General features: G+C 42.5%; 1 long non-coding RNA gene across 1 annotated transcript; it reads right to left on the bottom strand.

The window, feature by feature from the left end:
- Window positions 1-643: 643 nt before the first annotated feature.
- On the bottom strand, window positions 644-22,584 carry LOC148142166 (uncharacterized). Its single transcript, XR_015752213.1, has 3 exons — window positions 22,463-22,584; window positions 5,181-5,367; window positions 644-728 (listed from the first exon to the last, which is right to left on the bottom strand). It is a non-coding gene; the product is annotated as an uncharacterized LOC148142166 (long non-coding RNA).
- Window positions 22,585-24,426: the final 1,842 nt, after the last annotated feature.

Here is a 24,426-nt window from a genome sequence, read left to right as displayed (position 1 = left end):
ACTGTTGATGTAAATAGGGGGGTGTCCTCCACTCTGCTTCCTGAAGTCAAAGACCAGCTCCTTCATTTTGTTGACGTTGATGGAGAGATTGTCTTTGCACATGTCTCCAAGCACTCAATCTCTGGTACTGTCTCATTGTTGTTTGAGATCTGACCTACAATGGCAAACTTGTAAATAGAATTGGGGCAGAATTTGGCCACTGTTGTGGGTGTGTAAGGGGTACAGTAGGGGGTTGAATACGCAGCTTTGCTCGGTACCAGTGTTGAGGATTGTCACGGAGGAGGTGTTGTTGCCGATTCTTACTGTTTTTTTTTTACAGTGTGGAAACAGTTTGGGGGAGGGAGTTGGTGGGGTTTGGGGGGAAGGGAGTTGGTGGGGGGTGGGGGAGTAGTTGGTGGGGTTTGGGGGGGTGGTTGGTGGGGGTTGGGGGGGAGTTGGTGGGGGGTGGGGGGAGGGAGTTGGTGGGGATTGAGGGGGAATTGGTGGGGGGTGGGGGTGGGGGGTGGAGTTGGTGGGGGGTTGGGGGAGTGGGAGGTCTTGAGATTGATTAGGTCAGGCCTTCTCAATGTCAGGTCGCTATGGGGTCAGGTCTTGTTCCCATGCCGGTTGAACATCGGTTCTGGGTTTCCACTGGGAGGTTGGGCTTGCGAGAAGCTGGTAGGCTCTGATCATCTGGTTTTGCATCCATCATTGGTAATAGGGCCTTGTCAGTCAGAGAATCTTCAAACCTGAGAGTAGGTTTAAGAGAACATTATTAGTCATTCCAATAGACTTAAAATTGAGGATTAGTAGAGCAGAATGATTATAAGAATGTAAGAATAATGTATGGAGACAGCTCTCAAAACATCACGATGAAGCAGTGCCATTTTCCCAATGACTAAGTTCATTCAATAAAATCTGACAGTGGGTTTCCAGAGGTCCTGTAGTTTAAAAATGTGCTTCATTCTTTCTCCACCTCTTCTACCACCCCATCGCCCCCTCCTCACAAATGGTTTCCACAGGCAACTTGCTTAACAAGTTGGAGACCCTGCCAGATAGCTGTAGCCTAATGTTGTAGGCTTAACTAACTTAGGACAGCAAGGCCTTCCAGTGGGGCCAAGGTCCAGTTGTAGGTGAAAGGATCCCATTGAAGGATGAGATTGAATCACAATACAGGAGAGATGTGTTGCTTCTGTGCATGGGATTTGTTCAGGAGAGGCTGTTGCTGCTTGGGATTGGAGTTGACGGTGGGGGTTTAGGGGAACCATAGAGATTCTGGGGGAGGTGAAAGGGTGTGGTGTTTTAATGGGCAGTTTGTAGGTCTGAGAGAAAGCCCTTCTGCATTGAGTGGCCTCCAAAACCAGACCTCTCCACAGTGCTCATTGAGTCATTTTATCAAATACCAATGTGACATCATCACATGTTGCAGAACTTCCCCAACATTGGGGAGACATTGGGATGGGGAAAAATATTAATGCAAGCTTGGTTTTTGTGTTCCAATCATATTGAAGCAGCTACAAGCAGGGAACAAAATGTTTGCTGCTGACACTTGATTAATTGGGTTCGGCTAAGGGTCAATATATGGAAAGTGATGCCATCTGCTACCAGACTGTGGCCAGACCAAACATAAAAACCTCCTCTTCCAATACACTATCCAACTCCTCTTGGCCCACAAGCAATGATACAAGGATGCTCACCAATTAGTTCAACTCTTCCAGTCTATTTTCACATGCTGGGGTTTTCTGAGACTTGGAAATTAAAAATAGAATGATTGTTAAAGTGAAGACAGTTGGCTGTTTTAAAGGACCAACCAGGATCCTACAAACAGATTAGTCATACACACCCTTGCCACTTCTATTCAAACTGGAAGTGGGCATGAACTTCCTGGCAGAATAGGCTTCCTGTTTCACATTTTTTGAATTGGACTTGATCCAACATATTAATTTCTGGCAGTTAAGATTAGCCTATACTTCTGTAGAATCCAGATAATGAATTTTCACAGATGCAGATTTAGACATCTACACTATAAAAGATCACAATTTGGTGTATTATGTCTGCTATCTGCTCTTGCAGCACCTAAAACCAACTGCAGTTCCCTGTCCAGTTCCTCTGCTCTGCATTTCATTCAGCTTCAAATATTTATCCACTTTCTCCATTAAGAAATGACACAGCCTGTGCTTTAATTATTACCTTTGGCAAAAGCAATCCATTGTCAAAACCATTGAGTGTAAATGTCTTCCAATTTCTCTCCTAGCCTCTTTAGTGGCAACTCTAAATTGATGACCATGAAACAATGACTTCCCATCTAATAGAAATATTTGTTCTCTATTCATCCTGTCATAACCCAATATAAATTTTAAAAACCTCCATCAAATTTTTTTGTTGGCATTTGCTGCTCTGGTAGAAACGGTCCAAGTGTCATAAATCTCCTTAATCATAGTCTCCCATCTTTGTAAAAAAAATTTCCAAAACAAGTATTGATTTTCTTTTGACTTGGCACAAGCCCTATTTGTGCTGTGAAAGTTGCAGAATTCTCGGTGAAGCTCAAACCCTTGTCACAAAGTCCAAATTACAGCAGTTATGCAAATTGTCTCATTATAAATTGCAATCGACTACCATCATTGTATAACTCAAAGACTTGTATATAATGTGGATACAAGAAAAAATCAAACAAAAGAGCTGACATAGAGGTGGTAGAGCAAACATTGGCTTGTGCTTGTTATCAAACTGGTTGCAAATAGAGGTTGACAAGGCAAGGCAAGAAGAATTTATTACTGCAATCACTGCATTTAATTTGCTACCATTCTGGCTGACTTTGCAAAAATTACCCTTAACATCAGTGGTTGAGCCAGAAACCTTGTGATCCATATAGTTGAGAATATGCTGGTGTGTGTAACTTGTTAGATCTCATGCAGGACAAATCAAATCAAAATATTAGTTCTTTAAGTTTGATTAAGCCCAATTGACTGTACTTCAATCTACTTTCTTCAACACTCACTCTTCACAGAGTACATCTCTGTGAAGACACACACTAATCCCATGGTTAGAATGGTTCAAGAAGTCAGATCTCAACCACCTTCTCAAGGGAAATTAGAGATGGGAAATAAATGCTCGCCCAGCCAGCGACTCCCACGCCCCCATGAATAAGTAAAACCAAATTTATGGCTTACTTCTTTCCCTTTCCTGTACTTTTATAATTTACAAATATAACTTCCTGAAAACTGAATTAGCTGTTTCATTTCCTGTGTTATGTGAAGCAGCTTGAAATAATAAGGCTGATATTGAACAATTAGGCTCTGAATCTGTCATGATCAGATATAGAAACCTGAGACTGAAGACTAATACATTGGGATCGATGCATCTCAATGTTGCTGGTTAGTGCAATGGGAAGAAGGTGCCTGTCTCTAATGCACATGTTACACCCAAACAACCTTCCAGTCACCAAGTGCTTATTCTATTTTTTTTCCAGGGTGGCTGTTATCACCCCTTACCTTCCCATAAGGCTACTCCCACATGACAGAAGTGTTCCAATGACTTAGTGCTCCATGAGAAATTAGCTTCCCTCCACAGACTAATTGGATAGAATCTTATAGGAACCTGAAATCCAGGGGCTGTGATTCTGTGAAGGCTGAGAGAATTGAATGTGAAGTTTGACAAGATCTTTCGGTGTTGGGAGCAACGGGTTTAATTTTCCTAAAGGGTTCCAGGCATTGAGATGAGATTCTCTCCAGGGAGTGGTGAGATGCCTATGAATGGAGGTTATTACTTTCTGCCAGTCTTATTAACTTCACAGCTCACCTTGTTAAAAGCAACTTCTTGTCCTATCACCTGCTAGAATCATTTCCACAGCACACACTCTGGAACAGCTTGCTCTCAAGCTTTTCTTCAGCAGTAGCCAGGAAGGCTACAGAGCAGCTCTTAATGAGCAGGTTTTCAGAAGCTGATGACATTCCACCTGAAATATTCAAGTATGGAAATGCTCACATGGTTAAGAGACGGAGTAGTGCCTTCTGCTTTATCTGAATTTAGGGTGATATCCATCAAGACAATTTCTGACTATGTGAACAAGGACCATTGGCCATTCGGATCCTTGAGCCTGCTCTGCCTTTCAATAAAATCACGACTCATCCCAAATCCCACCTATCCCAATGACCTTTGACTTCCATGCTTAACCAGAAAGTACCACTGCCTTAGAAGTATTCAAGGACTGTGTTTCTACCACATTTTTAGGAAGAGAGCTCTGATGATTCTCAATCCTCTGAGAGAAAAGATTTCACCTGATCACTGTTTTTTAAAATGGGCAATCTCTGATTTTTAGTGGCTACAAGGATGCCTCTAAAATTTATCTCTACAAATCAAAAAGAGTGAAAGTCCATCTGTGAAACAATGAGAAGTTCTTGCAAGGCTTATTCTTAATTGCATTGTCACACCCCTTATTGATTCTGTGCCTAGTCACAGCCTATATTCTGTGCAGGTAAGGGAATAGCAGACATGATCTTTTCAGTACTTCAGTTTGAAGAAAAGCCTCACAAATAGAATAAGGATCTCTCTACAATGTTTGGTGAACTGGCCAAGTTTGGGAAGGCTTGTGGATAGTCCGGTACAAATATGGCTGCCCTAAATAGATGATCAATGTCATAAACCTGGAGATGAGCAAAGGCTTTATCTAAGAACAGTGATTGAGGAGATCCATGGTGGTGGCAGTGGGAGAGGTCTGCTGTGCTGGGCTCTGTGCCATACCGGGGCAAGGTGGACCTTTAGCCACCACCACCCCGCCCCCCCCCCCCTCCCCCGCTAACCATTGATGATATAAAGTTGACAAACATCTAGAGCTGCTAAAACTGAGATTTGACAGGTCTAGGATGAGAGTGAAGATGAATAAAGGGATACAGCAGACAGGGCACTCCCTACTGGGGTGGCCCCTTTGGTTTTAATGAGTCAGCAGTATTTACTCTCGGAGTTTGCTTAACTCTGAGAAAAGATTGAGGCAGCGCTGGAGCCGGTATATGCCATGCCGAAGAAGCATGAGCAGGAGATTCAAACACTGGACCAAAGAATGGAAGCAGTTGAGCAGAGGACTGCAGCATCAGAGATCAGGGCGGAGGTCTCAGGAGGACGGATCCAAAAGCTGGAAGACTAGGTTTGGGTCCTTCAGGAACAAGTGGACGACCTGGAAAATAAAAATTAGAGGGAAAACTTACAGCTCGTGGGTCTCCCGGAGCGCGAGGAAAACGAGAACCTCGATGAATTCTTGGAGAAGTGGCTTCCGAAGCTCCTGGGGCTGGAGGTAGAGTCGGGCCTGGTGAGTGTGGAATGGGCCCACCAAATCACAATGTACAGCTCTGGATCGGATCAGCGCATCTGCCCGGTCCGAGTGCAACTCCAGCACTGTAAAGAAAAACAGTTAATGATTGAAACAGTAAGAAGACTGGGAAGAGATCCACAGGCTTTAATATACATAGGCCGAAGAATAATGTTCTTTCAAGACTTCTCTGGAGCCATAAATTAAGAAGAGAAAGCATTTGATGAAGTCAAGAGGAAATTAAGGGACCTAAACATTCAATATTCCTTGAGGTACTCAGCAGTGTTGTGTTTCGCTTACAGAGAGGCAATCTATAATTTTGATTCGGCAAAAAGGCAAAGGACTTTTTGAACTCTTTGAAATGAAGGACTCAGGTTGGAGGGGGGAAGTGGCACCATTATGAACAATGGTACAGTTTTGTTTTACTTTCTCTGCCCCTTTTCTTTCTTTCTCTCTCCCGTTTTATGGTTATCAGTCTGATGGATTCTGTACTGCCTTGGTCTAAAACCTGATTTATTTAACATTTTGGTCAGTTGCGCATTGTTTTGGGTTTTTTTTTGCTGTCCTTTTCTGGATTAGGGGTGGCTATATCTGTGGTGAAGATGTATGGAGAAGAGGTGTGGAGAGGAGTGGGTGTTAACTCTCAGGAATGTAAATAACATGTTCTTTTTGTTTGCGAATTGCCTGGGACTGAGTCAGGATGATTAGATTCCCTTACAGCATGGAAACAGGCCTTTCGGCCCAACATTCCACACCAACCCTCCGAAGAGTAACCCGCCCAGACCCATTTCCCTCTGACTAATACACCTAACACTATGCACAATTTAGCATGGCCAATTCACCTGACCTGTACATCTTTGGACTGTGGGAAGAAACCAGAGCAAACCCGCACAGACACAGGGAGAATGTGCAAACTCTACACAGACAGTCACCTGAAGCTGGAATTGAATGCGGGTCCCTGGTTCTGAGAGATGGCAGTGCTAACCACTGAGTCACCATGTCGCCCCTGGTCGCAAGGATTGGGAGGAGTGTCCCCAATGGGCAAGTGGGGAGATCTCTAGTGAATTGGAGTTTATTTGGGTGTTTGTTTAAGTTAAATGTAGTGGTTAGTTTTTTTAGTCATGGTAGTTTTCATTGGAGTAGTTTTTAGACTTCATAGAGTTAATTTATTTTTGCTCGCTGCACCTCAGATAATCTTCCTCCTCTTGGCAAACCACTGGCTGCCCTGGATGACCATGGCTAGTGATCTGTTTAGATGGTGTACCTGGAATGTAAAAGGGAGCCATTTGCCCATTAAAAGAAATAAGGTGCTTTCAAGCCTTAGGAAGGAAAGGGTTGACATTGCCCTGCTGCAGGAGAAGCATTTAACTGATTAGGAACATCTGAGGCTGTAGCAGGGGGTTTATGGGAGGGTATTCTTCTCCTCCTTTAGCTCTAAAAGTAGAGGAGTGGCTATACATAAAGTGGGGGTGGGGGGGTGGTGGGTGGAATAAACGCCTTGTTATCATATGTGGGTGACTGGTTACAGGGGGGGATTCGGGATCGATTTGGCCTGCTGTTGAAGCCTCACAGTCGAGATATCCCTTAGTTAATCTATTATTCATGGATAAGCTGAAATCTGTGACCGAACAGTGTAAGAGCCCAATCGTTTTGAGTACAGTGAAAGCTTGGTGGATAATGAGGCAAGATGAGGGCAAATTAAATGTAGTTTAATTTATTCATCCTACCTTGTCTCTGCCTGCCCTGACTCTTTGACTAATTTCTGTTCTCAACTGTACCAGTCTCAGATTGATCACTTTCCTCACTATCTCCCTGGGTCCCACCCCCGCCACCTTACTAGTTTAAATCCTTCTGAGCAGTTCGAGCAAATTTCCCTGCCAGTATATTAGTCCCCTTCAAATTTAGGTGCAATCCGTCCTTCTTGTACAGGTCACTTCTACCCTAAAAGAGATTCCAATGATCCAAAAATGTGAATCCATCTCCCATACACCAGCTCCTCAGCCATACATTCATCTGCTCTATCCTCCTATTCCTGCCCTCACTAGCTTGTAGCACTGGGAGTAATCCAGATATTATTACCCTTGAGGACCTCCTTTTTAAATTTCTACCTAACTCTCTGTAATCTCCCTTCAGAATCTCAACCTTTTCCCTTCCTATATCGTTGGCTTCAATGTGGACAATGATCTCTTTCTGGCCCCTCTCCCCCGTGAGAACATTCTGCACCCTCTCTGAGACATCCTTGATCCTGGCACCAGGGAAACAACACACCATTCTGCTTTTTCTCTGCAGAAACGTCTATCTGTTCCTCAGACTACAGAATCCCCTAACACAATTGATCTCTTGGAAGCTGATGTACGCCTCGTTGCATTGGAGCCATCTCAAGACCAGAAACTTGGCTGTTCGTGGGACGTTCCTCTGAGAATCCATCACCCCCTACATTTTCCAAAACAGCATACCTGTTTGAAATGGGTATATCCACAAAAGATTCCTGCCCTAGGTGCCGACCTCTCTTACCCTTCCTGGAGTTAACTCATCTATGTGACTGTATCTGAGACTTTCCCCCCTTCCTATACCTGCTATCCATCACATACTGTTGCTGTTGCAAATTCCTCATCGCTTCGAACTGTCTCTCCAATCGATCCACTCAATCTGACAAGGTTCGCATCCAACAGCATTTACGGCAGATATAATCCGCAGTAACCCTTAAACTCTCTTTAAACTCCCACATCTGACAAGAAGTACATCTCACTGCAAAGGCCATTTTTGCTCCTTCACAATCTACAGACCCAGAAAATAACACTGTCTTATTTCTCGACAAAATACTGCCCCAGGTTAAATTAATAGTTATGGCTTATATTTTAAGTTTAATCAAGAGACTTATCTCCACAAAACATATAATCAAGAAAGAACCCACTGTACTCATTACTGCAGCCTTACTATTGGACAGACTTAAAACAACAATTAACTTATCTGAGTCTGTGTTGTGAACTTCGCCAAACAGATTCCTCCAAGATTAGTTGTGAAATTCACTGTTTGTTAATTTTCCCAGATGCACTCTGATGTCCACCGATACATGAATTCAAACAGCAAAGGCAGTAACTGTGAGGCTCTCTCTCTCTCCTGCACTGTCCTCACCATGTGCTTCCTTTGTCTGCTCTTCTCCCTTTTAAAACTGCTGTTGTTTTGACTTTTTTCCCAAAGTTCCAAAACAATGCAACAGCATATAAAACATTAATTGCTGCTCCTGGAATTCGAGGAAATCATCTCCAACACCTAAAATGCCTCAAAAAAAGGAGCAGCTGTTACAGCCAGAAACTTTTCCCGTCCTCTATCATGAAGATTTTACACAGGGCTCATATGGCTCCAAAGAGGCTCGCTAAGTTAAAGTGAGGAGCGTCTCCAAGATGCCCCAAATATAAAATTAGTATAGGCACTCTGACACACTGCTTTTGATCATGTTATAAGATCCGGAGATACTGGAGTGCCATAGTAAGGAAGCTGAAGGAAATCCTGGGAATTGAAGTCAATGTGGATCTGGTATTTCTTCTTCTGAGTTGCCAAACTTGCCGTCTCTGGGGGAGCACGGGAAGAGACTGTGTAACATTCTTACGTACTGTGCAAGGAAGAACATTATAATGAATGAACATTGGAAAAACTCCCAGGTCTTATGGGATGGCGCAGTCTGGTGATGGAGCATCTCCCCCAAGATGATCTTAAAAAATGGTGCACCATAAAACAGCGCAGTTCTTTAAGATCTGGAGGCCCTTTCTAAATTATATAGATGCAGACTTATCGCCAGCATTGATCAGGGCCGTGAGATAGCTGTTGGAGTCAGTTTGGGTGACCCGTGGGGCGCTGGGAGGGGGAAGCTGGGAAAATACAGATATGATGACTGGTGCTCCTAGGGATGGGAGCTTCAGTGGAGGCGAGGTGAGTGAAATAGAATAAAGTAATGAGATGTAATCTAATTTAATTTGAATTCAACTTAATTTAACTTTTATTTAATTTGATTGTAGTTTAGTTTAAGTCAAGTAGATACATTTGTTCTAGTAGAATAGTAGATCGTTTATTATTCATAGTTAAAAATCACACAACACCAGGTTATAGTCCAACAGGTTTAATTGGAAGCACACTAGCTTTCGGAGTGACGTTCCTTCATCAGGTGGTAGCCTGATGAAGGAGCATCGCTCCGAAAGCTAGTGTGCTTCCAATTAAACCTGTTGGATGAGAGTTCCAAGATGGTAGTGACTCAGCAAGACTGAGTCTATAGTGCTCCTTCCAAGACCTAGGCAAAGTGGGCCACCCTCCTCCACCATACTCCCAAATCATTTAAAATAGTTTTTACTTAATGTAATTAGTGGTTCAGTACTAAATTTAAACAGTTCAGTCTCCTGTAAAAATGACTAGGGGGAAAGGAGCCCACAGTTCTCAGCAGGCAGGAGCCCCTCCCCCACCCTCCCCAGCTGCAGCAGAGGCATCCGCAGCCGCCCTGGGGGACTTACCTACAGTGGCGAGCCTCGCGGAAATATTCTCCAAACCCGATGCAAAGATCGATGCTTTCATTGAAGAATCACGAAGTCAATGGAATTCATTCTCAGCCGTGCTACAAAACACGGGTGGCACAGTGAGCGGCACGGTGGCACAGTGGTTAGCACTGCTGCCTCACAGCGCCTGAGACCCAGGTTCAATTCCCGCCTCAGGCGACTGACTGTGTGGAGTTTGCACATTCTCCCTGTGTCTGCGTGGGTTTCCTCCGGGTGCTCCGGTTTCCTCCCACAGTCCAAAGATGTGCAGGTCAGGTGAATTGGCCAGGTAAATGTACAGTATGGGTGGGTTGCGCTTCGGCGGGTCGGTGTGGACTTGTTGGGCCGAAGGGCCTGTATCCACACTGTAATCTAATCTAATCTAATCTAATCTAAAAAAAACCACGGCCGAGACATCAAAGAAAATGAATACCGAGTTGGAGGGGCGGAGCTAAAGGCCGCGACTTCCGAGGCCATTGCAGAATCGGCCGTGGATCGGGTCCGGACTCTCGAGCAGCAAGTCCGGACCTTAGAGAATCACAATCGAGGTCGTCGAAAAAATATTCGTTTGCTAGACCTTCCCGAATGGGAAGAAGAAGGCCAGTTTACAAGTTTCTTTGTACAGTGGCTTCCACAGCTTTTAAATCTGGAGGCTGGATCAGGCCAGGTAAGGGTGGAATCCCTAGGAGCACCAGTCATCATATCTGTATTTTCCCAGCTTCCCCCTCCTGGGCTAACTGGGTTACAATACGCGGGCCTGGCTCGAACCAGCGTCCCCGCCCAGTCTTGTTCCGGCTGCAGAGCTATAAGGTGAGGCAGATGCTCTTGGAAGCCTCCAAGAATCTTGGGAAAGATCCCCAAGCCATGACTTATAAAGGATTCAAGATTATGTTATTTCAGGACTTTTCCCCAGCTTTGGTCTGAAAGAGGAAGGCGTTTGATGAAGCAAAGAAGCGTTTAAGGGATTTAAACATTCAATGCTCCTTGCGCTACCCAGTCATACTACGCTTCAGCCATGAAGGGTCTTTGTACAACTTCGGATCACCGGAGAAGGCCAAGGAACTTTTGGACACTCTTAGATAAATTATAAGAGTTAATTGATGTTGTTTTGCCCTACCCCCACCCCGGTTTACCCCCCTTTTTTTCCTTGTATTACCTTACTGTTTAATATTATCTCCAGGAGGTGGGAAGAAAGGTTTATTTATTCATCCTTTGCTTAGTGATTTTCTTTCCCCCCTTTTTTTATATATATATAGGCCAGGGGGTCTAGTTAATGTAGATGGGGGAGGGAAGATGGCTACCTTATCTTATTTTATCTTTGTCCTTGGGAGCAGGGTTGTTTTCCCCTGTTATTTTGTATTAATATATTTGATTATTATTTGCTGAGACTGTAATATTATAGTCATATATGTTCCTATATGGTATTAACATTACCAAATATAACCAAATGTTAGTTCTAGTTCAGTAGTATACTTGAATTTTCTTTATCCCATCGTGGGGTGCCTGGGTCAAGGGTGGGGCACTGTTTGGGAGAGGTTATGATGGGTTTTTTGGAAAGGAAGTGATGCCTCCTGGGAATAAGGAGGAAGATCTCCATTTAAATATGTTTTATACCTTTTTTTACGATTTAGAAATAGTTTTTTATTATATTGATCTGAATGTATTAAAGAGCTTTTATTTTTGTGAATTTTATATGCTCTATGCTCGGGATGTTTTGGATAGGGTTTCTTCTCCCAGGGGTCTCGGACTTGCCCGGTGATTATGGATGATCGGTTGATTAAATGGTGCACCTGGAATGTCATGGGGAGTAATTCACCAATCGAAAGGAGGAGAATACTATCGAACCTCAAGAAAGAGAAGATTGATATAGCTCTCCTATAGGAGACACATTTATTGGATAAAGAACATCTGAAATTACGACAGGGAAGAGATTATTTTCCATTCTCTCTTTCTGTGCAGGGAAAAGCATATTGGTAAACTGGGTGGCTGAGGGCCCTTATGGACTTTCGAGTTGGCACAGAATAATTATGGAATATACTCCCCCTGACTTCCTTACGAATATGATGCACCAGCAGAAAAAGCCAAATTATTCCATAAAATATGGCAGCCCTTCTTGAATTACACAAATACAGATATCTCGGTCATCCTACAAGAGCCTTTATTTAATTGAGAGGGTGAACATGGCTGGTCTGGTGCCCCCTGGGAGAAGAATCCCACATGAATACGGGTTTTGTTGTGGTCTGATGTTAACACGTTCCAAGCATGTAAATCACTGCTCAATTTATGTGTTATCCGTTGGGTTTTTTTTTCTCTTGAATAATGTAAGAATTTTAATGATATATTCTGGTTAGTTGTAAGTTGGATGAGTAGTTAGTTGAGTTTTGTCTTTTTTTTCTCTTGGTATTTCTGTTTTCTTGTTTGATAGATTTTGGTTATCATTTATTTAAGATTTAACTGTATATCAATGTTTAGACTTTTTTTTAGTTTTCTTTTGTAAACTTGTAAAAACATGTTAAATTTTCAATAAAAATATCTATAAAAAGAAAAAAACCTATTGGACTATAACCTGGTGTGTGATTTTTAACTTTGTACACCCCAGTCCAACACCGGCATCTCCAAATCATGTTTATTCTTCATAGTATTGTGATATGGCACTGTTGTACTATCTCTGTCTTTTTGCATTTTGGTATTGTTTTATAGTTGCTTTTGTAAAAGATTTGAAAACATTTTTAATAAAAATACTTTTAAAATACAAAGATCGAAGTCCACTAGGTAGTAGCTCCTACATAATTTCTTCATGTCAGACATGGACAACTACTGGCACCACAGAGCAGCTTGAAGTTTTCCATCTTCACCCTGTGATCGGATTGCAATAGCAGGTGGCAGGACAGCACTAAAGGTGCTGCAAACTGCCGCATATGTAACATTGAAAGCAAACTTATCAGAGCTCAGCTTTGTTGGCTCACTCAGGTGGAGGATTCTGGATATCAAAGGCAATGCTCTATAGACAGCTGAGCATGTGTACCCACACCACAGGATATCACAAACTTAGATTTTAAATCTATTTGAAAGCTGACTTCAGAATTACAAGCTGGACCCCAGTACAGAGGAAAAAAAACCTTGGACAGACACAAATGGAGAAATCTCTGCCATCAAAACATCTCAACATTTGAGTGCAGCAGATTCAAGGAACTTGAAGATGTGAGTGTGGTGAAAATCCAATAACTCCATTCATTCCTCTAACACTGACTTCCTGGGAAGTATTTGCTTTTGGCCATGCAAATCAAGGCTTGATCTACTGTCACATTGAGATAACATCAGTCGAGCTGTAAACTATTTTTTTTCTTTTTACTTTTCGTAGTTGCTGAACACTCATTCAAAGATGTTGAGAGCATGCAGGTAGGCTCAAGGTGAATGAGCATAAAAGACTAAGTAAGTAGTCCTGAGATGCGACCTGATCCGAAGGAACTGAGTCAAGTTAGCCAGTTCAGATTGACTGACTGCTAAAGGGCCCACTCCTGTCTTCTAACACTGGCTTCTTGAATTTGACATCTAGTAGAACGTGTCGCCTGTGGAAACTTTGTTTTTTAAGTTGAGTCTTCTGAGCAAATCCTGTTTCGCAGAATGTAGCTGCAGATTGTATCTGCCCAGCATTCTGATTGAGGCCTGTTCTGTGCTCTAGTCTTGTATTACTGTCTCAATGTTCTGGCATTCCAATGTATCACGGTTCATATGATTGTTTTGTATTTTGACTGTGGTGAATGGGTGAGCAGACAGGTGCAGGGAGAACAGATTTAGTTTTGGGTTCCTTTATTCTTGTTCCCTGGATTGGAGAGAGCAGTGCTGTACCTGAAAAGGTCTGGTCTGTTGCTTTAGGAGGACACAAGGTACTGATCACTTGCTGTCACAGTTTTCCCCACATTTTAAAAAAGATTAGCACAGGAAGCCAGTTGTAAGAGTTTGATTAGGAGATACTGAACTTACAGGACTATTTTGTTGAATGAGGAACATCTCAATTCTTTTCACCCTCACAGTCCTTCCTCATGCATTATTATCTGTATGCTATTGTACTATAACCCATTGTATGATTAGCTATAATCACATAATGTACCATTCCACATTCCCCTAGTAAAGTAGCAGAGATTTGTCCCAGGGTACCAGGAATAAATTTTTGAATGATTTAAAAGAAAATCATGTGCAAGCAAAAATCTTTGTGGAAGCTAAAATGAACATTTAAACTTTGTTGAAGTTTTCTGTATGCAAAACCCTCAAACTAATCACAAAGAAAAATGATTTGCAAATTGGTGTCAGATTTTATAGGAGAGTTCATTTAAGCAGAATGGAATGTAGGATGTTACACAGCTGGTGCAATGAAGCACAACTGCACTAACTGTAATTTTATGCAAAGACCGTGGTACCAGAGGCATTATCGACATAGCTGGATCTGCTCCAGAAAGTGTTTAAAATCTCATTGTGACATCAACAGAAATATGGTGGATTTAAATGAGAGAGCCTGGGCACAGTTTATGAACGCTTTACAATCTCGGGCATTGTAGAGATGATGTGTCAAATAAAATTGGGTGATAAAGCTGTTTTGATGCTAATAATGTCTGCAATGATTTCCCTCCCTTGACCATACAGTGATCCTGATTGCGTTGCCAACTGCTTTCTGAGATTTACCTGCATTTCCTTCTACTTTGCCATCTCTGAACATGATGTGGTGGTCCACTCACATTGGTCATTTTCTGCAATGCTATTTTAGTGGCAGCCAGCTCCAGTATTTTCAGGGTGTATCAGTACCTTAAGAAAACTTATTGCTGAAATCTGAAGTTCAATTCTCTGTCTGTTTTACAGGAAACAACAGAGGAGAGCATGGAGGAAGAAGGGATGGAAGCTTATGTAGCTTTCCTCACATCCACAGGGCATCTCCAAATGCTTGACAACTATTGCAAATTTCAGAAACCTTTGCACTCACTAAGGCTATGTAATAATAATTAGACAACCTGTTTGTATGATTCTGATTGAGGGATAAAGATTGACTGGAATATGAGGGGTAACTCCCCTGCTCTTATTCAAAGCACAGACATTGGATATTTTATATTTACCCAAACAGGCAGAAATAGCCTCCATCTAATGTCTCATGCAAAGGTCAGGTGTTATAATCCTTTTAGAGTTTCAACTTTAATATTTGTGTTCAAGCCCTCACTTGAACCTTGTGATTTCAAAGACCAGAGCGCTACTTCCTAAGTCATTGTGGACCAATATGGAATCATGCATAGGGGTAACTCATGGCTAGCATATGTCCTTACCACTGTCTCCACAGACCAGAGACTTTCTATGTGATTTATTTCAAATAGGCAGCAATTTCCTACAACACCATGATAAATGAAACATTGAAAATAGGAGCAGGTTTAAGTCATTTGGCCCTTTGAGCCTGCTCCAGCATTCAGTATGATCATGACTGATCATCCTATAGTCGGTATCCTCGTAAATGCTTCCTCCCCACCCATTCAATCCCTTTAGACCTCAAGGTTACATTGAACTCTTGCTTGAAAACGTTACATTTTGGCCTCAGCCACTTTCTGTGGCAGAGAGTTCCACCAGGTCACCTCTCTCTGGATGAAGAAACTTTTGCTCAATGCAGATTTAATGGCCTATCCATCCCCTTAAACTGTGACCCTCTGGTTCAGACCTCCAGGTGATCAGGAACATATTTCCTGCATTTAGTCTAGTCCAGTTAGAATTTTGTAGATTTTTGTGTCTATTCCCCCTTCATTCTTCTAAATTTGAGTAACCATAGTCTTAACTGATCCAATCTCTCTTCATGTGTCAGTCCTGTCATCCCAAGAATCAGTTTGGTAACCTTTTGCTGCACTTCCTCCAAACCCCTTATATTTTATGAACCTCCTATAAAGTCGTCTCTCAACCTTCTACGCTCGATGAAAAAATCCCAGCCTATCCAGCCTTTCCTTAGAACTCAAACCCTCCATTTCCGGCAACATCCTGGTCAATCTTTTCCAAACCTTCTCCAATTTAATAATGTCCTTCTGATAACGGGGCAACTAGAACTGGAGATGCTGGATGTACAGAGAGGAGGAGAACCTCTTGAAGGTAGGCGTTCTTTCAAGGATGCCTACCTTGAAGTTCTCCTCCTCTCTCTACATCCAACATCTGCAGTCCTCACTTTCAGACTAGAACTGGACAAAGTACTTTGTGAGAGGCCTCACCATCATTCTGTACAGCCTGACCATAATACCCCACCTCCTATACTCAAATGCCTGAGCAATGGAGGCAAGCGAGAATCCTCTTGCAATGGAGGCCAATATCTTATTTGCATTCTTCACGCTTGCTGCACCTGCACGCTTAGTTTCAGCGACTGGTGTATAAGGACACTCAGGTCTCATTGCACCTTCTTCTTTCCCAATCTATCACCATTCAAGATAATATTGTGCCTTCCTGTTTTTGCTAGCAAAGGGGATAACCTCACATTTATCCACATTATAGTACATTTGCCATACATCTGCCGACTTACTCAACTTGTCCAGTTATGCCATCTGTTGAAATCTGACACAGCATCTTCTCACCAGGGACATTGCTGTGTCTTGGGCTGTGAAGGTGACAGCAATACAAACTGTTCTGCATCATGATGCTTCCAGGCAGCCTCTGGTATAATTAGTCAGTCAACAGCTCAGGGCTGCATTAAATGTGTCACAGATGGTAGGCACACCTCCTGAGTTTATACATTTCCAAATGAATCCAGAAAAAAAAGAGAGAGAAATTGATATATTCACAATTTCCTAAAAATTGGATTCCTACAAATGCAAGATGATATTGATATTACCCACATCTGAAATCCTCATCAATTTCATCAAACCGATAGGATTTTCCTTCCTGAATTCCAGTAAGTGACGTTAGGCACCATCTCACTAGCGAGTGACCACAACGTGTTTATTCTCAGGCAATCCAGGAAACCATCATTGTTCAGTCAGAATAATAAAGCTAAGAACATAAGACTTGGGAACTGGAGTGGGCAATTCAACCTCTCGAGTCTGCTCCACCATTCAATATGATCATGGCTGATCTCATCTCCGTGTCAACTCCACTTTCCTAGCCACTCCCCATACCCTTCAAACCATTATCAATCGAAGATCGGTCTATATTCATTTTAATTTACTCAATGTTTTGGCATCCACCTTACTAGGGAATTAGAGAATTCCACAGAAACACAACACTTTGAGAGAAGTAATTTCTCCTGCTCTCTGCTTTAAATTTTTCACCATGAGCCTCAAGCTAAGATTGCCCCTCAAGAGGAAACATTCGCTTTATTCATACTTTGTCAATCCCCTTTAGCATCATGTATATCTCAATCAGATTCTTCTCATTCTTCTAAACTCGAGGGATTGTGGGCCCAAACTGCTCAAGCATTCTTCTTAAGACAAGCTCACCCTGGCCTCTGGAGTCAATCACGGGGATAACAAAAACATAGAGATGTATAGCATGGAAACAGAGCCTTCAGTCCAACTCATCCATGCCAACCAGATATCCTAAATTAATCTAGTCCCATTTGCCAGCATTTGGCCTATATCCCTCTAATCTCTTCCTATTCATACACCCATCTGCAGTAACCTTTTAAATGTTGTAATTGTTCCAGCCTCCACCACCTCCTCTGGCAGGTTGTTCCATACACACACTACCCTCTGCATGAAAACATTGCCCCTTATGTCCCTTTTTAAATCTTTACCCTCTCACCTTTAATCTATGCTTTCTGGTTTTAGGGGTCCCTTAGCCTGGGGAAAGATCTTGACTATTCATCTTATCCATTCCCCTCATGATTTTATAAACCTCTGTATGGTCATCCCTCAGCCTCCTATGCTCTGGATAAAACAGCCCAATCCTATTCAGCCTCTTCCTATAGCTCAAAACCTGGAAACACCCTTGTAAATCTTTTCTCAACCCTTTAAAGTTTAACAACATCTTTCATATAGTAGGGAGACCAGAAATGAATGACATATTCCAAAAATGGCCTAACCAACTCCTATACTTAGTGCGATGACTGATAAAGGTAAATCGCCTTCTTCGCCACACTGTCTACCTGTGACTCCAAGGTCTCTTTGTTCATGTTTATCTAAATTAAACTTGTGGTGTTCGGGAAAAGACATGGGAAGCTCCCTTTAACAATAACTGTGGATGCCTTTTTGAAATTCGAGACCAGGGATCACGATGTCTTGGAAGGACCTGGATCATTGTTGAACAATCCATTAGAAAGTTTTGTAGGTCAATGCTCCTAATAATGAAGGACTTTGAGAATGATAATTAGTGAGTGTTCAAAGTAACCTGATGCACCATCAGGCAAAAAGTAAGTTCTTCTGGAGAAGAAAAACTCTCCATCTGTATTTCACAAAAGAGCATTTCTAGCCGTATTGAAGTGAGGATTCACACTAAAGTCACGAGTGCTGAAAAAGAGTCATACCAGACTTGAAATGTTAACTTTGTTTCTCTCTCCATAGCTAATACTGGACGTACTGAGCTTCTCCAGTATTCTGTGTTCATTTCAGATTTCTGGCATCTGCAGTATTTTGCCTTCACTAAAAGGCATTGGACTGGCTCCATCGCATCACCTTTCCCTGGAGGTGTTAATGGCAGCATGTCTATTAGCATTGGGAATGTGATCATTCTAAAGTAAGGAGCCCTTAATGCTGGTAACTTGAGTTGGGCAACGATTTTGTTGGTGTTATACAGGCCTCCTTTGTCTCCACCCCAGCAACTGAGAGGAGATGACTGCCCAGCAGGAGATTGAGGTTGCACTATATTAAATGAGATTATAGAATCTCTACAGTATGAAAGTAGGTCATTCAGCCCATCGAGTCCATACTGACCCCTGAAGAGCATCCCACCCAGACCCTATCCCTGTAATGCTGCATCTCCCATGGCCAATCCACCTAATCTGCACACCCTTGGACAGTGGGAGGAAACCAGAGCTACCAGAGGAAACCCACGCAGGCACTGAGAGAATGTGCAAACTCCACACAGACAGTCGCCCGAGGGTAGAATCGAACCTGGATCCTTGGTGCTGTGAAGTAGCAGTACTAACTACTGAGCCACTGTGACGCTCTTTTGAAAGAGAGAAGAACATCTCAATTGTTTTCAAAAGAAAATGCAAGATGTCACCCAGAGAGGGAGAAGTTTTGCCATTGAGTGGAGAATTGCTGGAAGTAGATTGTGTGTGTCAGAGATACGGGGGCAGTGTGTGTGTGGCGGGAATCTGTGTGTCAGAGACAGAGGGAGAGAGTGTGTGTGTTTGTGTGGTTGCCCCTTAATGAGGAAGATGCCTGCTCATAGCAAGAATCTGCATGTTGAATCTTTTAACATGAGGTGGCTGTTTTGGATGGCTGGGGCCAGTTTGTTCCATTCACAGTGTCGGTTTTTAACCTGTAAATGGATCTCATATAATTCCCAGCCCCAAGTATAACCAAGCTGTAAAAATTCGGTTATTCAAAACAAAGAGTGGGATCTTACCGGGTTCTGAATGATGTGGGCAGGGTTAGTGGTATCAGGGGTGGAACGGGTGACAGTGAATGAGGGACTATGTTGCAGGCAATAGTGACAGTGGTAAGGCATAAGCATTGGTGGGAGGTAGGTGTAGTAGCAGAGAAAAGATGGTGACACTAGCCCTGGTGAAGTGGTGAAGGTCATTGATCTTCTGTTGGTGCTGGACGTTTCTCTACACCATGGAGACTGCACGTTGACCTAGGTGATAGAGCAGGCTGGCACGATCTGGTGTTATGGTCCTCTGTGCTGGTCCTGCCTCTGCATCACACCTTCCACAAGGATCTCCGGGACTCTATGCACAAAGCTGGGTGCCAGTGTTTCTGTCTCTGTCATGAGTGGAGCAATTGTCAGTGGCCTTGCAGGGGAGCTCTGGATTGATCATGGACTGTGGGCAGCACCAGGGACACTGGATTATTCTGTCATATCCTGGCTGTTTCAGGTTTAGTGAAAGGTGACCTGGGGATAGAATTGAGCAAGGTGGCTGACATAGGTCAGGGTTAGTGGTTAACGGGGTGAGTTTGATGAGATATAGCGTGCAATCTTACCAAGCCTCGCAATGAGAAACCCTGCAAAAATTGTGACAAAACTGACAATTCACCAGTTTTCTTTGTTCATTGAATTCACTCTGGACTGTTGGAATTATGAAACAAACAGTTTTTGTCATGAGAGCCTGTCCTTTTTTAAACGTGGGCTCAGAGTGGGCTTTATTTTCAAATCTTGGTTGAATTATTCAGCTGTATTCTCCCTCCTGCACCCTCCAAATTCCCCAACACCCTAACCCCCTCCTCACTACAGCAGGTGAAATTTCAACTCTGCTTAATTAATTCTGAGAGCTCTGACAAACTTAAGTTTTCTCTCCTGTATGAAATCCGTAAAGTGGGAAAAAAACATTTTGGATACTGAAATCTGTGGTTTTGTTTTATAGAAACATTGAAAATAGAAGCAGGAGTAGGGCATTTGGCTCCTCAAACCTGTTCTGCCATTCATGGCTGATCATTCAATTCAATCTGCTCTTGCGCCATATTCTTTGGATCCCTTTAGCCCCAAGTGCTTTTTTCAACTCCTTCTTTAAATCATACACTGTGTTAGTCGACATTCTGTTATAATCTTACTGTGTATGTAATGAGGAGACAGAGGTTTGTTTTTTTTTGGAGAAATGTACGCTGAAAGTAGCAGACAATATAAACAACTGTAAGGATCTCTACAGGCACAATGATTTCTGATTTTTTTAAAAACAAAATTCAGTGAATTTCTATAAATTGGATACTTCATATTCCTTTATACATTATGTTAATTGCCCTGAATCTCCAAACAGAATAGGAAATCAAATCCCATGCCATTTGTGTTAATCTGACTCATATGCAAAGTCAACCTACCCTACGTACATTGTCCATTTTCAAAATAGAAAGGGGGCAATATTTGTGTTATTACTGCCCTGTTGGTTTCTAAAAACAGTGTAAAATATGGTCCAAAGAGCTGGGGGAATGCCAACTTGCCTCTGCTTATCTGCAGTTTTCAGGTGCACCTCACTTTAAACAATTAGAGCTTGTAGAAACAGGCAGGGACTTGGCAGATAGATGCAAATTGATGGTTGTATTGATCACTCAAAGCGCTATTTTTCCTCCTTGCCTATGTTGCTGCTGCTGCAGTTTCTGATCTTCCATACAAATCATAAATAGTACAAATTGTGGGACTGTCACTTGCAGTGATTTAAAGGGATCTTTCAAATCTGAGGTTAGAACATGTTGAGTGATAGTCAGCATGTGTGACTTTGGGGTGTTTTAACTACGTAATTTCACGTGATTGTCACGGCTGGAGAATATTTTAAACTCTTAAGGGATTCCTGTAAAACATGTGGATGTACCTACTAGAGAAGGTGCAAAATGTGACCTACTCTTGGGGTATAAGGCATGGCAGGTGACTGAGGTGTCAGTGGAGGAACACTTTGGGATCAGTGACCATAATTCTATTAGTTTTAAAATAGTGATGGAAAGGGATAGATCAGATTTAAAGTTAAAGTTCTAAATTGGAGGAAGGCCAATTTTGACAGTATTAGGTAAGAATGTTCAAAAGTTGATTGAGGGCAGACATTCACAGGGGGTAAAGAGATGGCTGGAAAATGGGAAGACTCTAGGCTGATGTCCTTTGAGCAATTCCAGAAATAAACACAACAGAAAGAAGAGGAAGAGGTAAGTACAGCTACTGCTGCAGAGAAGCAAGGAAATGTGCTCACAGGAATCCTAACCTTCCACAAAACAGCAAACCGACAGTTTTCAGAAGCAGTGACAAAATGATATTTCTTTAGGAAGACTGCAAGACTTGCAACTCAGTGGAAACCTACTGCCTCTTGAAGTCAAGATCATTTCAGCCCTAAACCCCTTTTATTTCCAACTCCTTCAAGATTGGCACAGTAGCATCAGCAACGTCAAGCATCTACAGTTCATGCTTGTGTTGAGCTGGTGGCTGATGATGTTCTTGCCCCATAGCTAACTGGAAGTAGCAGCAATTTCTATTCTGGGAGAAAGTGAGGACTGCAGATACTGGAGATCAGAGCTGAAAAATGTGTTGCTGGAAAAGCGCAGCAGGTTAGGCAGCATCCAAGGAGTAGGAGAATTGACGTTTCGGAAGAAGGGCTTATGCTCGAAACGTTGATTCTTCTGCTCTTGGATGCTGCCCGACCTGCTGCGCTTTTCTAGCAACACATTTTTCAGCAATTTCTATTCTCACAGTTTGCAAGTGAGTTTTTATGGTGTTGTGATATCACCTAAACAGTTTAAAGGGTTCCCCACATCCAGGGTGTTCAACCATTTCAACATCACAACATTTTAATATTCTAGAAAGTGATTGACATAATCTAAATCATAAAAGGTGCACATAAGACAGTTTTAGACAGATTGGTCTGATAAGCAGATCAGTGGCAGATGGAATTAAACCCCGAAAACTGTGAGATGATCATTTGGAAGACATAACAAGACAAGGGAGTAGTCATTGAATGGCAGGAGTTCAGGAAGCTCAGAGGAACAAAGGGATCTTGAGTGCTTGTCCACTAATCCCTGAAGGTGGCAGGACAGGTTAACAATGTAGTTGAGAAGGCATACAGGACACATACCTTTATCACTCGTAGCAGGGAGGTTATGTTGGAGGGGTATAAGATTTGCTTAGGTCACAGCCTGATCACTGCTCTATAGGAAGGATGTGATTGCCCTGGAGGGCCCGCAGAGGAGATTCACCAACATGGAACATTTTAACTCTGAAGCTGCCTGATCCAACAGTACCCGGCATGGCTGCTGCATTTGCTGTTTGGTTTCAAGTATCTCTGGATATTGGCGTTCCTTCTAAAAAAAAACAAACAGCAAAAGTCACAGATTACCTTTGAAAAGCCTGTATGTGGGAGCTCACAGCATGGGAGCAGCTAAGTGGCTTTTTAAAGTTTGACCTTATTGTTTTTCTTTTGTAAATGTACAATTGGGAGTAGAGTCAGTTCTTTGTTAATTATATGTTTTATTGAGATCTGTCTCTAGATTAAACTCTAAAAATATAAACACATAGGTATCACGCTAGCTGAGGGTAGTGTTTTTAGAGCAGTATGACTGTACTATTTTTGGGTCTGTAAATTGTTATGGTGCAAAGATGGCCTTTAGTAGAGTGATGTGCTCTTCCTGTTGGATGCAGGAGATTAGGGAGAGTTTCCATGTCACTGATGATTATGTCTGCAGGAAATGTATTTGGTTGCCAACTTTATCAAATCACCTGGGTAGGCTGGAATGGAAGTTTGAAGCAATGAGGAATTTACAGAAGCTAGGGGTGTGATGGATGGTATTTGTATGAAGAGAGATAAACCAAAATACAATCAGGTAGGTGGGTTACCTCCAGGAAAGGTAGGAGAAGGAGGCAGAGAGTGCAGGAGTTTCCTGTGGCTATCCCCATCTCAAACAAGTCTGCTGTTTTGGAAAATGTAAGGGGGTGTTGGACTCTCAGGGCAATGTAGCACCAACAGCCAGGTGTGGAGGAACAGTGGGATCTTGGGGTCCACATACACAGATCCCTCAAAGTTGCCAACCAAGTTGATAGGGTTGTTAAGAAGCTGTATGGTGTTTTGGCTTTCAGTAACAGGGGGAATTCAGTTTAAGAGCCGCGAGATTTTTCTGCAGCTCTGTAAAACCTTGGTTAGATCACACTTGGAATATTGTGTTCAGTTCTGGTCACATCAATATAGGAAGGATGTACATGCTATAAGAGAGGGTGCAGAGGAGATTTACCAGGATGCTGCCTGGATTGGAAGGCTTGTCTTATGAAGAGAGGTTGAGTGAGCTAGGGATTTTCACACTGGAGAGAAGAAGGAAAAGAGGTGACTTGATAAAGGTGTACAAGGTAATAAGAGGCTTAGATAGAGTAGCCAGCCAGAGACATTTCCACAAGGCAGAAACGGTTGTCACAACAGATCATACCTTTAAAGTGACTGGAGGAAGGTATAGGGGAGATATCAGAGGTAGGTTCTTTGCACACATAGTGGTGGGTGTCTGGAATGTATTGCCAGCGGTGGTAGTAGAATCAGAGACATTAGGGACATTTAAGCGAGTGCTGGACCAGTACATGGACAGCAATAAATTGAGGGGTGTGTAGGTTAGGTAGATCTGAGGTTAAGATAAATGCTGGGCACAACATCATTGACCAAAGGGCCTGTACTTATGTGCCATGTACCGCATGGAGGCAAAGGATTTTAGCTTAGAAAGACATCATGTATCTCGGTAGACTTGGTTGGCTAAAAGGCCTGTTCCTGTGTTGGACTGTTCTTTGTTCTTGATGCGGTAAATCCCAAATATTAAATAATAACAGAATATTGAATCAACATAAACACTACACGTTATTTAGAATGGATTTTGAACATGGTGAGGCAAAAATATCAGTAAACATCAGTACAAGTGCTTTCAGACTGGTCGACAGACCCCCAACAAATGACCCCATCAGTCAGCAAACAGCTGTGGTATTTAACAGTGTTTGAGAGAAATTTGGGTATGACATCAGTGAATTTAAAAGTCCACATGAATTTCCAGGTGGGATTAGAATAAGGTA

Source organism: Chiloscyllium plagiosum, unplaced genomic scaffold (assembly GCF_037043375.1).
Source record: "Chiloscyllium plagiosum isolate Xiang-an unplaced genomic scaffold, Cpla_swu_hap1 HiC_scaffold_30, whole genome shotgun sequence".
Lineage (NCBI taxonomy): Eukaryota > Metazoa > Chordata > Chondrichthyes > Orectolobiformes > Hemiscylliidae > Chiloscyllium > Chiloscyllium plagiosum.
Note: the sequence above shows the minus strand (reverse complement) of the source record. Positions and strands in the feature narration are given on the sequence as shown.